Source organism: Triturus cristatus, chromosome 9 (assembly GCF_964204655.1).
Source record: "Triturus cristatus chromosome 9, aTriCri1.1, whole genome shotgun sequence".
Taxonomy (NCBI): domain Eukaryota; kingdom Metazoa; phylum Chordata; class Amphibia; order Caudata; family Salamandridae; genus Triturus; species Triturus cristatus.
In genome coordinates this window covers 938,466,792-938,479,785 of record NC_140592.1, presented here as the reverse complement: position 1 = coordinate 938,479,785, position 12,994 = coordinate 938,466,792, and the positions used below count along the sequence as shown (strand labels likewise).

The following is a 12,994-nucleotide window of genomic DNA, read 5'->3' as shown; positions in this document are numbered from 1 at the left end:
TCAAAGGTGAGGTCAGAGTCAAACTTCACCCGGAGATTTCTTACTACTGGCGCTAGAAGGGGGGGCGGGCAATTTTCGATGGCCACAAGAAATTGGGATCAGGCTTTGGGCAGCTAACATTCATTGAATCAACCACTGATTTTAAACAGAGTTTAAAAGAATTCAGGGTGGTGGTTTTTTTTCCCTGAAAGGCCAGGAGAAGTTGATTGCCGTCAGGTTAGGAGACAATTCTCACTCCCCACGATTCGACTAGATTTGCTAGTGGCTCCAGATATATATTAAAAAGAGTGGAACTGAGAGTTGAGCCCTAAGGGACTCTGCACTAATGATCTAGTGATACAGGTAAAAGGTAGAAGGTGGACAGCCTGGGAGCGTTCACTAATAAAGGATTTCAACCCATGCAGGGCTTGGTCTCTAATACCTATCATTTCAGGTCGCTCAAGCACAATAGCATGGGAGACCATATTGAATGCACAGGAGAAGTCAAGAAGCATCACCAAAACAGGAAGTGCTTCAGTCCAGATTTTCTTTAATATATTCTGAGAACTCAAGCAAGGCCCTCTCCGTGCTGTAACCCGTACGTAATTCTGATTGGGAATCATGGAGCAAATGATTAGACTAGAAAAAGTGAGATAGCTGGCTATTTAAATTTTCTCAAATAACTTGGCAACAGTAGGGAGAAGTGAAAGAGTTCTAAAATTGCTAAGAATGTTAGGGTCAGCTGAAGGCTTCTTAAGTAAGGGAAGCATTAAAGCTTGTTTCCAGCTTGAAGGAACCAGTGCCTGCTCCAAGGATTCATTTATCAGTCTGTTCATGATAGGATATACCACAGGGGTGGCAAGTTTATGAATGGAAGGGCGGCAGGGCTCCAGGGGGGAACCAGACTTGCAGTTTGCAAATTCAGCCTACCAAAACTTAAATAAAAGACTGGCACTTTTTCTGAGAAAGTAGGCAACCCTAATGAGCCCCAACAAAATCTGCTCAATCTTTCATGCTTCTTTCATCAATTTAAATAGTATGACTGAACACCACTGAGCTGGGTGGAAGTAACAGTTGTCTTCACAGGGAAACAACACAATAAAAACCTGCAAAGGCAAGGTCTGACAGAAGGCCAGTGAGGCAAACTAAGGATTGTTGTGTGGCCAAGTTAATCTTTGTCACACCCGATACCTATCCATTGGGCCCATATGCGGTGCAGATATGTCAACTACCTTTTGGACCGGGAAAATGAACAGGTATCTCAAGAACCTCTACCAAATGTACCTGGAAGGCATCCAAAATATGAACAAACACTTTCCCGAGACAACAGGTAGATTTCTATGGATCCTCTCATCCCTTTCACCTGACCAGACACACACATGTTCTTCATATTCTTTGTTGCTACAATAACTGTGATATTTGTTGTAATTACTTTGCATTTATTCAGTACTAGTTTGGCTTATAACAAATAGCTCTAATAATGTTTGTCTGCTATTATTAGGGGCCTTTATTAGAAGCATTATTAGAGGACCATTAGAGATTAGGTTATTAGAGGCTTTTATTAGAAGACAAACTAGTGTTAAATAAATGGAAAGCAATTACAGCATCATGAAAAAGGTAAATAACATAATATAATAATATGACAAGAGATAACAGAGAGCCTAAATAAAGTGTTAGCGGTAAGCATACTTCGTCACAACGACAACAGAGTGTGCCTACCACACCATCATGGTCCACCCACCAAATTTACAAGTGGGCAGACCATAGTTTCTGCCATGGCCAAACTGCTCCGGTGGCACAAGGGATTAAATATCTTCAGAGAAATGACTATATGTCCGTCCGCCATTCAGGACGGGTGGACAAATATCCATTTTTAGGTCTCGCCTGGCTATCGCATAAGCGATCGCTCCGCAAGACTCTAGTAAGGGGCTCCCAAAAGCGGATTGCATGGCGAGCACGCTCACAATCACGTGCATCATGCCGCCATGCAATCCACTTTTGGGGAAGCGCTTCAGGCCACTGGCGCGCGCACTGGCGACGGGCGTGTGGTTACGCGCACAATGACGGGCAGAGGCGCCATATGGCTTCCCTCTCTCGTCATGGTGCGTGCACATCGCACACCACTCGCCAGCCAGCCTGCTTTCAGTTTTGCGCCTCAATGCTCCTCCCCCTCCCCCACCACAGAGCGTGTCTCGCGGCCGCGCGTCGCTAATGATCTGGAGTCCAGAAGAAGGAATTGCCCAGCAATGAGATTGTCTGTAAGATCTTCTTTCCCTCCAGGAGGCATCGTCTGCTACATGCAATTTTTCCATAAACGATCTCTCCTCTCTGAACATGCCTCCCCCCTCTCCTTCCGCCCCCGCAGCCTCTCGTTCCTTTTCTCCTCATTCCTCCACTCTGTTTTCCTAAACCCTCCCTGTTCAGCTTTCTTCTCTCTTTCTCCCCGTCTCTGCGTCCCTCCTTCCTCCGCGCTGCCTCTCTCCGCACCCCCGTCCTTTTCACCCACTCTCTTTCGCCTGTTTGACTTCCCTTCGACAATTCGTGCTCCTCGCCCGCCTTTCCGCTCTCGTTTTCCACCCATAGCCTCTCCCCCCTCTCTAGCTACTGCCTCCTTATGTCTGGTAGTTTCACGTGTTCTCTTCTTACCCCCTATTTTTCTGATTCACTCAAAGGGGACAACACTGCGGTTTGACGCGCTGGATGGATAACGTTGATATTCGTATTGCCGCATTTTGCTCTCACCTCCAATCTCTTGTCCCCTTCTATATTCTCTCCTTCGCACTGCCCCATCCCTCCCCCCGTCCCTATTCCATCCATACATTATTTCGTATTCCCCTCTTTTCTCTATCCCCAGACATACTCCGTCCCTTTATGCATTCTCTCATCCTCCCTCCTACGTCTCACCACCCATACTTCGTCTACTGTCTCTCTCCTCATCTTTCCAATATGTCCCTCCCTCTCTCCTCGTCCGTGTCTCCTCGCCCTCTTTCTGCCCTTGCTCCTTTCTCCTATCAGATTTCCCTTCTGTTCTCTTGCCTTTCACTGGTATTCATATGAGAACACACCCCACAAAAAGCAGTTTGTGTGGTAGATCACACTGAGGTAGGAGGGGGCGAAGCCGCTCCCCAGAGGTTACAGTAAATATCGCCCCTTTGAGGTGAACACATTATGGATTGGGAAAAGCTCGGCGCCCCTCCAAGGAGCGTGAACACTAACTGCAGTCCCCTGGCCCCCTTCGACTGGCCTGAGATATTTCGCTTGTCACCGCTGCCCATCTATTGATTTTTTTCTTATTTTTATCGGCTCTGTCAGCCCCACCTTGCTGTATTGTCTCTTTCTTCTTTCGATACACACAAAAACCTCTCCTTATCTCACTGCCCCTCCCTACCCCTCCTGCCCCCCACCTGTCTCTGGCTGGTAATCCCAGGGTTAAACTATCCTGAGTCAGTAATCACCTTTGATATAATCTTCCTCCAGAGAGGTGCTGTGAGGCACCATGTTGCATCAGCTGACCCCCACCCAACCCTAAGCAGTTTGGAAAAGCAAATTGTTTTATCAATCTGGTGGTTCACGGGCGGGGGTGCGTGTGTGAGTGGTGGGGTCGCCCACTACACGACAGGGTACAGAGAGCGATGGTAGATGGCGTGGTAGACAACCACACACACACAACCGCACACAAACAACCACACACACACAACCACACACACAACCACACATACACACACACATAACCAGACACACACACCCAACCACACACACACCCACACCCGCACCTGCACCCACACAACCACACACACACACCCACAACCGCACCCTCACCCACAACCACACCCACACACACACAACCACACCAAGCAGTGGCATAGCCAATAGGTCTCGCCTTTGGGACCTTATAAGTGTTTAGCCACGCAACAGTTGATGTGGTTGCACCAAGGATATTGTGCTGCATAACTAAATACTTAGAAGGTCCCAAAAGCAAGACCTATTGGCTATGCCAATGCTTGTTACTGTCTGTCACCGCCAGGCAAACTGTGGTGGTAAGCGACAGTAAAATAACAAGAATTCCCCCCACTCCATGGGAGATTAGTTCCATTGCAAGGGGGGAATTATTTTTTTTATTTTCAAAAAAGAAATTCCCTCTTCTGGATTTTCTTTTTGAAAAAAAAAAAAAAACAGTTTAGTGCAGGGCTCCGTCATGCAGACGGAGTCCTGCACCAAACTGCAAAATGCACTGACAGGAACCGCTGTGTCGGTGGTTCCTGGAAATGCTTTAAGAATCGACCGCCAACTTGGTGGTCATTTCACGATTTGGCAGGCGGAGGTGCAGTCAAGGTGACGGAGTAAATTACTATGTCGCCTTGACTGTAATACCTCCATCCACCTAAATATTAATTTGCCCCTGAGATTTCCAGAGAACTCCCTTTTGAACGCAGTCTCTACTAATTGGAATTAGCACCTAAAAGATATGCATTCAATGTAGGTAAAGGAAAGCTGTCCTTGGCCCCTTAAGGTCTGACCCTGTCAGAATGCCCAGCTGGTTATCAGCCAGTGATCTTGATGAAACAAACTCCCTGTGAGCAAGCATGTGCGCTTCTTGTGCAAAGTTTAAGGCGTTATGAGAAAAGTGTGCTTGTGATTACTGACACAATGTGTGAAGTATTTCTTGTGAATTCTTACTTTCCTAGTCAGTGTTACACAAACATATATGTGAACATATGTGTAAAAAAAACTTATAGGTGTAATCAGTACACTATACTATATGTGAGTGTCCTAAAAGCCACACTGTCATAACATGCAAAACTCGAAACAATACGTTGGTAGATGATTATTTGCATTCTACGACCAAGTAAAAGCAAGGAACTATTTTCGGCTGTAGCCCAAAGGCGATGGTGGGCAACTGATGATCAGCAGCAATACAAAATAATTTATAAACATGCAACAGGTTAAGAAGAAAACATAACATGTATTTGTAAAGCGCATGTTCACCCAAGGGTATCTTGGTGCTGAATAACATATGTTCCAAAGTTTCTCTTCAGTTTCAAATCTGGCTCTTGAGTTCAGGAATATGTGTAGTGCCGACTGTTAGAAATGGTGAATCTGGTTGACAGTGTCGATGAGTTCGGGAGGTCACACGTGTTGGCTATCGACTCCGCTGTTTTGCGGTTGAAGCACTGGCATTGGCTGGGCCGGAGATGCGGTGCAAGTCGGGGCGGTGTGTCAAACTCTTTACCAGCGGTGCCCTTGGCTGCGGTGCAGGGAGCAGCTCCGCGCCGGTGCGGAGCGCTGTTGTTGGGGAAGTCGGTGCTGCGGTGAAAGTCGGGGCGGTGCGTCATGCTCTTCATGAGCGCTGCCCTCGGCTCTGGTGCAGGCAGCTGCCTCGATGACAGAATCAGAATCAATAAGTTGCTCCCATCCGCAACACCAGGCTACGGTGTAAGTCAGGACAGTGCATGGTGCTCTTCATGAGCAGTGTCCTCGGCTCCGGTACAGGCAGCGGTGTAGATGATGGCATCGGGGCTGCTTTTCTTGGGTTGTAGCACCAACCACATGATTTCAAGGGCCCAGGAACTCGATTTGGCACCACTTGCAATCAGGACTCCCAGCAGAGATGCCCAGGTGTTGTTAGCAAGATGCAGGTTAAGTCTTTGATGGCCCTGAAACTTCTTAACAGGAGGCAAGCAAACACAACCCCTTGAAGAACCTTGGAAGCAGGATGCAGAAAGCAAAGTCCGCTCCTTTCATTCCCTGGACAGAAGCAGCAGCAGCAGGCCAGCACAGCAAAGCACCAAGCAAAGTGGCATTATCTCCTGATAGCAAGCCAGCTCTTCTTCCTGGCAGAATTTCCTCAACCTAGAAGTATTTGGAAGATATGGTGTCACAGGTCTAATACTTATACTAATTTCAGCCTTTGAAGTAGGCAAACGTAAAAGAAAGTCTTTGTATTGCACAAGACCCTGCCTTTCCCTGACCTAGCTCCAGACACACTACAGGGGGGTGGAGATAGCTTTTTAAGAGGGCAGACACAGATCTATTCAGGTGTCAGTGTCAACTCCTTCCACCACTCATTAGCCTGGTGATGGGCCATCAGGATATGCAGAGCACACGTCAGCTCCCTTTGTGTGACTGTCTAGAGGGAATGCATAAACAGCCCAACTATCATCCTATCCCAGATGTGTATTCTGAGACAGGCAGAGGCACAGAATGGTTAAAGAAAGAAAATACCAAGTTTTTAAAGTGGCATTTTCAGACCTGCAATATAAAAAACAACTTCACTAAAATATGCATTTTTAAATTGTGATTTGAGATACCCCAAACTCCAATTTTCCAACAGCTACCAATTGGAAGATTCACTTGTAAAATGTTACAAGGCAGTTCCAATGCCAACCTATGGGAGAGATAGGCCTTGCTATAGTGAGAAACGTAATTAGCAGTATTTCACTCCAGGACATCTAAAAGACAACTGTATATGTCCTACCTTTTAAATACACTGTACCCTGCCCATCAGGCTACCTTGGGCCTCCTTACGGGTGCCCTACATGTAGTAAAAAGGAAGGTTTGGGCCTAGCAAGTGGGCGTATTTGCAGGGTCAACATGGTAGTTTAAAACTGCACACATAGACACTGCAGTGGCAGATCTGAGACATGTTTGCAATGCTACTCTTGTGGGTGGCACAATCAGTGCTGCCTGCCCACTAGTAGCATTTAATTTACAGGCCCTGGGCACACAGGGTGCACTGTACTAGAGACCTTTTAGTAAATCAAATATGACTAGCATGGAGAAACCAATTACCATTACATTTTAGACAGGAAACACTTGCACTTTCAGCACTGGTCAACTGTGGTACAGTGCCCAGAGTCCTAATGAAAGCAAAAACGAAATGCAGCACACAGTCAAAAAACTGGAGGTCCGAGGCAAAAAGACATGGAAAACCACGGCAAAAGATGCCAGGTCTAACTCCAATGGATTAGATGTTTGGCAAAATAGGAGATGCCAAGTTTGTTGAATCTAGTTGGGGACTCACTGTTGCTTACGTCACAAGCTGAATAAAGATGACATGTCATACGCAGTCTTGATTTCCTCCCAATTGCCCGCTTTTGGAAGGCTCAGCAACTGATGAATATGGATACATTATGTGCCTGTCTTAGTAGGATCACACTCCAATCTCTCAGAGCATTTTCTCCCAAAAACTTTCCCAAAACATTCTGAAGATAAATAATTTGGGATGGCCCAAATCAGCGGTGAACAAAAGCCCCCGTAGACCCCACGGCGCGCTGGGGGTCCCAACCTCTGGGGGCCTCTTCTGCCACTGGCAGGCCCCTGGCGTGAGAGTTTCGGACTGGGTCCGGAGCGTAGGGCCCCCACTGTATGTAGTTTGCAGGGGGGGGGGGAGGTTCAAGTTTTGTTACACCACTGTTCCATGCCACAGCAAAAACTTTAAGGATTTTCAAAAATGTTCTTTTCAGTTTACCGCTACCACAAACAGAAACTGTCACTCATCTCTCAGTTTCTGCCTAAGCTACTCATTGGAGTGTCATCATGCAATTCAAATCACCTATAACAACCTCTGCTGCCAGGGATTAGAACCCCTAATCTTTTAAAAGGTGGAATGGATTAGACAAAGGTTAGGCCTCTCTGGTGGGTATACTTTGACCTTTGGCCTCTGGCACAGAAGGCTTCTTACTTTTTGTATTTCCTACAGGAAGTTGATATCCGCTTTGGGATATGTCTTGAGTGAATGGTCTTGAATGAACCATTGTGCAGAATAAGAACGATTCTTAGTACCTAATGTCAATGTTATGATCTGGCAAAATGCGAAAAGAAGGCACAGGTTTAAAAAAGGTGAACTTTCCCTTGTATAAGGGCATGCTTCCTATACTCCAGAGGAAGAAAATAAGCCTAGATTCCGGTTGCAACAGCATGAAAATGTCACTCGTTAAGGTTTATGGCATTGTAAATAAAAGTTTGATTTCTACTAACAATTCCTTTGCAGACAGTCTTTCTTCCATGTCATTACCGTTTATTCAGGTGTCTAGTGAAAGACTCGGGTGACAACTGTGTCTTGGGTTTTCCACATATCTGACCCAGTTCCAAATCCACCTGTCTGTCCACTCAAGCACACCCACTCTGAAGGGACAGGCGAGGCACACTTGACTGATTACAGGTTGGGAGTCACTGCCCCAGAATTCGCCTTGAAGTCAACATTGGTTTACTAAACTATACTTCAGAATCCAGGTCCCTTAATCATCTGTGGGATCATCATATCCAGTGCTAACCGTTAAAGTTAGTTAATAACACACATCTGTTGCAATACCAGACTGGGCCATCTTACAGTTCCACATAACTCATTTGAGGTCATACTAAATATGTACATTTGATCTCTGACTTTGGACATCATCTTCTCTGCTGCAGATTAAATATGTGGCTTAAGTCTGTTACTTTTACAAGCTATGCAGACACCAAGAGAGGGGTTCTACTTTTAACTCGAAAAAAATAGGTTAAAGACAATGAATGAGAAAAGGGTTAAACTCAGTTTTTAAGAGCAGGTTAAGGTCAGGGAATTTTCTTCCTAAAAGGAATGGAAAAGGGTTGGAGGATTGTACAAGCCCAGAGTGACACATCTATTATTATCTATCACAAAGATAATGAAGGGAAGGCTAGATGTAGGCAATGTATACTCTGGGAAGTTAGCCATCCACAATGTAAGTAAGTTCAGCATTAGTAAATCGGGATACCAGTGACTGGCACAAAGTGCCATGAATTTACACCAACCAGTGGGCGATGAAATACCAAGAACAGGAAGTGGTGGAAGGGAACTGAAGAGAGTGGGGAAGGGTTCCAGGAAGATCAAAATGCCTCCCAATTTATTCCTAGGATGTACAAAAAAAAAAGAATGATAGATCAAATAAAAATTATGAGTGTCTGTTTTAGTATGCCCACCTCTGCCAGGTTACTATGGACACTATTACCTGTTCTGGACTTTTGTGCGGCAGCTGAATGCATTATGGGTGTTGTAGTCTTGTTTTGCTTCAACTGAACTAATTAGAATAAGACACTTGACATCAATTATTTCTAGGTGAAAGGTTCAGGACTGGACACAGTGTATATAATTACTTGGAGCGTGGTGGGCACTCTAGCTAGATTGTATAGTGACTAACTTTTTTTGTATCTTGTTAAAGACCACACCAGAGTGTACAATCTTTGTCACTGTCAGCTTTTGTTACAATATGCCTATGTGTGACGTTGTATGTCCTACTAGGCTAGATAATGCCTCGTCTAGAAAAAAAAATTGTATGACAGTATTTGTGCAACATACTTTTATATTGCAATATCTTGTTTTGATATGATGAAATAACATTGATTTCAACCTCTATATAAAATGACACAAAATTATGCTAATAGGATTGAGCTAAGAGGCATGACAGAAGTCAGATATATAATACCTTTGTTCACCCGATAATTAATGTGGAAGATCCTTTCTCCTCTCCTTCTTTTGCTCTTGGTCACCCAACCCTTTCTGCTGCAGTCAGAGGTGTAACGTGGGCCAATCCACAGGGGGAGCAGCCGGAGGTGGTTATCCCAGGCCCCACTTATGCCGGGCCTGCCCTGCCACCTTCAAAACCAGGCCAGTACTACCTTTGTGATATATTCAAGACTAGGAAAGTACTGCTAGCCGCCACTAGGGGGCACCGTATACTACTGCTGCCTAGAAATACGTCCAGAAACGATTTTTCCTTTGGGGAGAGATGCCCATGTGCCACAGAGGAGTCTCACAAGGGCCCAACATGGCACTGGGGCCCTGGGCCTCTCAAAAAGATTCTTCTTGTACTTGCGTTAATATTCACTTATGTATTCCTCTACTTGCTTATGCTTGCTTATTATTTTTTCCTACTTATTTCTGTTTATTTTTCCTTTTTACTTATCTTTTTTTTCCCTTTCATTTACATTTCACTCCCTATCAATTTCCCTTATATCTTTCAATTCTCAACCCACTTTACCCTTTTTTCTATATCTTTATAACTATCTCAATGATACTTGCATATTAAAATAAGTGTACTTATTAACTTACTCTTTATATCATATAAGATGCCTTATGTAAATTTCTAATTTTCTATGTTTTATGTGATAATGATATTTGTTAGAAGGCAACCTCAGAGGGGACAGGGAGGGTACCTGACCACCCTGAGACCTACCCTCGGGGTATCGTAGCCGGGCACTGGCGGGAGACTCCTCAGGGGAAGAGTCTCGTATCTAGGATCGTACACACTGCACCACACGACAAAGAGACACCACACTGTATGCTCTTGGGAACAGATCTTTATCTAATCAGCTTCGTAAGATCTTTATGATCAACAAGATGGATATATACAAATAGAGCACGGGCTCAAAAAGTCTCGGTAGGGATAGGGGGTAGCGGGACAGTCTTTGGGGATCAGGATCAGTGCAGGGGCGTACCCGGCACACAGCTCACAATCCTCGAGCTGGGGGATACGCTGTGGTCATTAGGGTCCAGCCAGACCGAGGGGGTCTTTAGGAGCAGCGAGTCACTCAGCAGGGCTCAAGCACCAGGTCGGAGGTCTTACGATTTTCAGGGGAGCCGCGAGTCACTCAGCAGGGCTCAAGCACAAGGTCGGAGGTCTTACGATCTTCAGGGGAGCCGCGAGTCACTCAGCAGGGCTCAAGCACAAGGTCGGAGGTCTTACGATCTTCAGGGGAGCCGCGAGTCACTCCGCAGGGCTCAGGTGTTTCAAGGTTGCAAGGGAGCCGTGACCACGTCAGCAGGGCTCTCGTCGCTCCAGAATCGAATCTGCCCGATAGTCCCAGAGCACCCCTTGTTATAGGTCAACTCCTCTTTGATGTCCGGAGTCTGTGTAGGCAGGGGTCTTCGCACCTGGGGGTCACTTGTTGGAGTTTCCTGCCATGTCGTCCTTTGATCCTTTCAGGGCCGGGTCGGGAGGAGTCCCAGACACACAGCAGGCGGGGAGCCAGCCCTCAGGGAGGCCGGCGGGCCGATCGAAACCCATCTCCCAAGGGGAGGTCAGAGGTGCGATGGAAACTGCTCCTTCCTCTCTCGTTCCATGGGAGCACGATGTCCTCCAGCCGGGGCGGCGCCTCTAGGCCGGGGTCGCGCTGGAGCCGGGCGGCCATCGTAGGTGCAGGAAGTGGGCACGCGGGCCCTGTGGTGCTGGGAGGTTGGAGGGCACGGACGGGGAAGTCCGGGTCAGGGGTGTGTGGGTTCGGGCGGGAAGGACCGGCTAGGCCGTGTACTCGGGGGCTGAATGAGGTGCACGGGTCAGGGTGTGTGGTTAGGGGTGAGGGATGGCCATGCCACAAGGCCGGTTCTAACAATATTCTATATGCTTAAAATGGTATTTGCAATTATATATCTTTATATATATGTATTTATTACAAGTGTTTTCAATAAAAAATTGCGACACAAAAAGATTCTTACAGGCCTTATTGTAATACATAATTATGCGGCCCCATGCAAAAGAGACACATTTGATTTTTGCTAACCAAAGCATATTAGCTGAACCCAAAATGTGCCTCCCTTAAACCCCTTCCCCAAAGAAGACACGTTTTGATGACACTGTAGGTCAGGCTTGCTTCTGGTTTCTGGAGCCCTCAGTTTAAATGGAAGTGAAGTTCTGACCAGCTGACAGTGTCTGGGGCTCTGTGGATGGACTTCCATCTGCCCCCGCAAAGTGGTGAGGTCCTTTGTGCAACAGGTACAAGTGTTAGGCCCTGGTATCTGATACATGGGGTATATTTACTAATATTTCACGCAAGGCAGCAAGACAACTTGATGAGCTGTGTTTTACGTGAAAGGCAGACAGGAGAAATGCGCCATACCTACTAAGATATGGCACGTTTCTTCTGTCTTCTAGTGCTGGCACACTCATGAAATCCTAGTGCCAACGCAGGCACCCTTGCGCCATTCTGCCAGGGGGCCTGCGTTACGAGCAGAGTTGTTTTTGTGCAGGAAGCACACTTTCCTGCACAAAAACAACCCATTGAGGCATTTTCCTCATTCTAAGTGTGCTGCCAAATACAGCATGCGTAGAAAAAGGAAGTAACGAGATAAAATAAAGATATTTCTCCTTGTTACACCTTGGTAAGAGCGACGCAGCATTTTGGCACAATCCCAGGTTTAGTGACTTTAGTAAATCTCGGATTGCTTCAAAAAACCATGGGTGGATGCGTGAGAACACCCACACTCCAACAATGAAATGCCTCCCTGCTGCAAGGTAATGCAAGGTTCGATATGCGTTACGTTGGATTCACTAAACCAGGCAAAGCCACACCAGGTGGCTTTGCGTGGCTTACCACATAACATTTAAGAACTTGCATTGCCTTGTGACGACTTGTGTCATGCCAGGGCAACACAAGCCTTTTGTGAATATGCTCCTACATTTCCACTGGTTGATGTGTCGAGACAATTCATTACTTCGATCATGAACAAATCACTTCAACTTACTGACCATTTCTTCCCATGTGTGTCCCTGGCCCAAAATCCAGCAGATTATGTTGACTGCCCTATCATATTAACTGGGGAGACATCCATTACATTGCGGACTTCACACCGCAATACATTTACAACGCAAGCATTACAACGCAAGTCATTACAACAACTTGCGCTGGATGGCACTATACACTAAGGAATAGTATGATTTACTATTCCAACACCTTCCCTACTGTTACGTAGGCTGGAGTCGGAATAGTAAATCATACTATTCCTAAATCCAGTGCCCTCCAGCGCAAGTCTTTGTAACGACTTGCGTTGTAATGCCTGCGTTGTAAATGTATTGCGGTGTGAAAACCCTGATGTAGTGCCATATATTCTATTAACTGTGATGGCAAGCATTCTTCCTATAGCTAGGAAGGCCACAATGAACTCAAATGGACAAGGATACCTTGCAAATGTATTGGACCAAATTTATGAGCCTACAAGATGGTAAGTAAAGGAGGCCCTATTGTAAGATCTGTAAATGAGGTAAACTCTTAGCCGAATCCATTG

At 46.1% G+C, this 12,994-nt stretch overlaps 1 protein-coding gene across 1 annotated transcript in view; it reads right to left on the bottom strand.

Annotated features, from left to right (window-relative positions):
- Positions 1–12,994, bottom strand: part of TC2N (tandem C2 domains, nuclear) — a 243,432-nt gene that overhangs the window by 106,823 nt on the left and 123,615 nt on the right. The window lies entirely within an intron of this gene.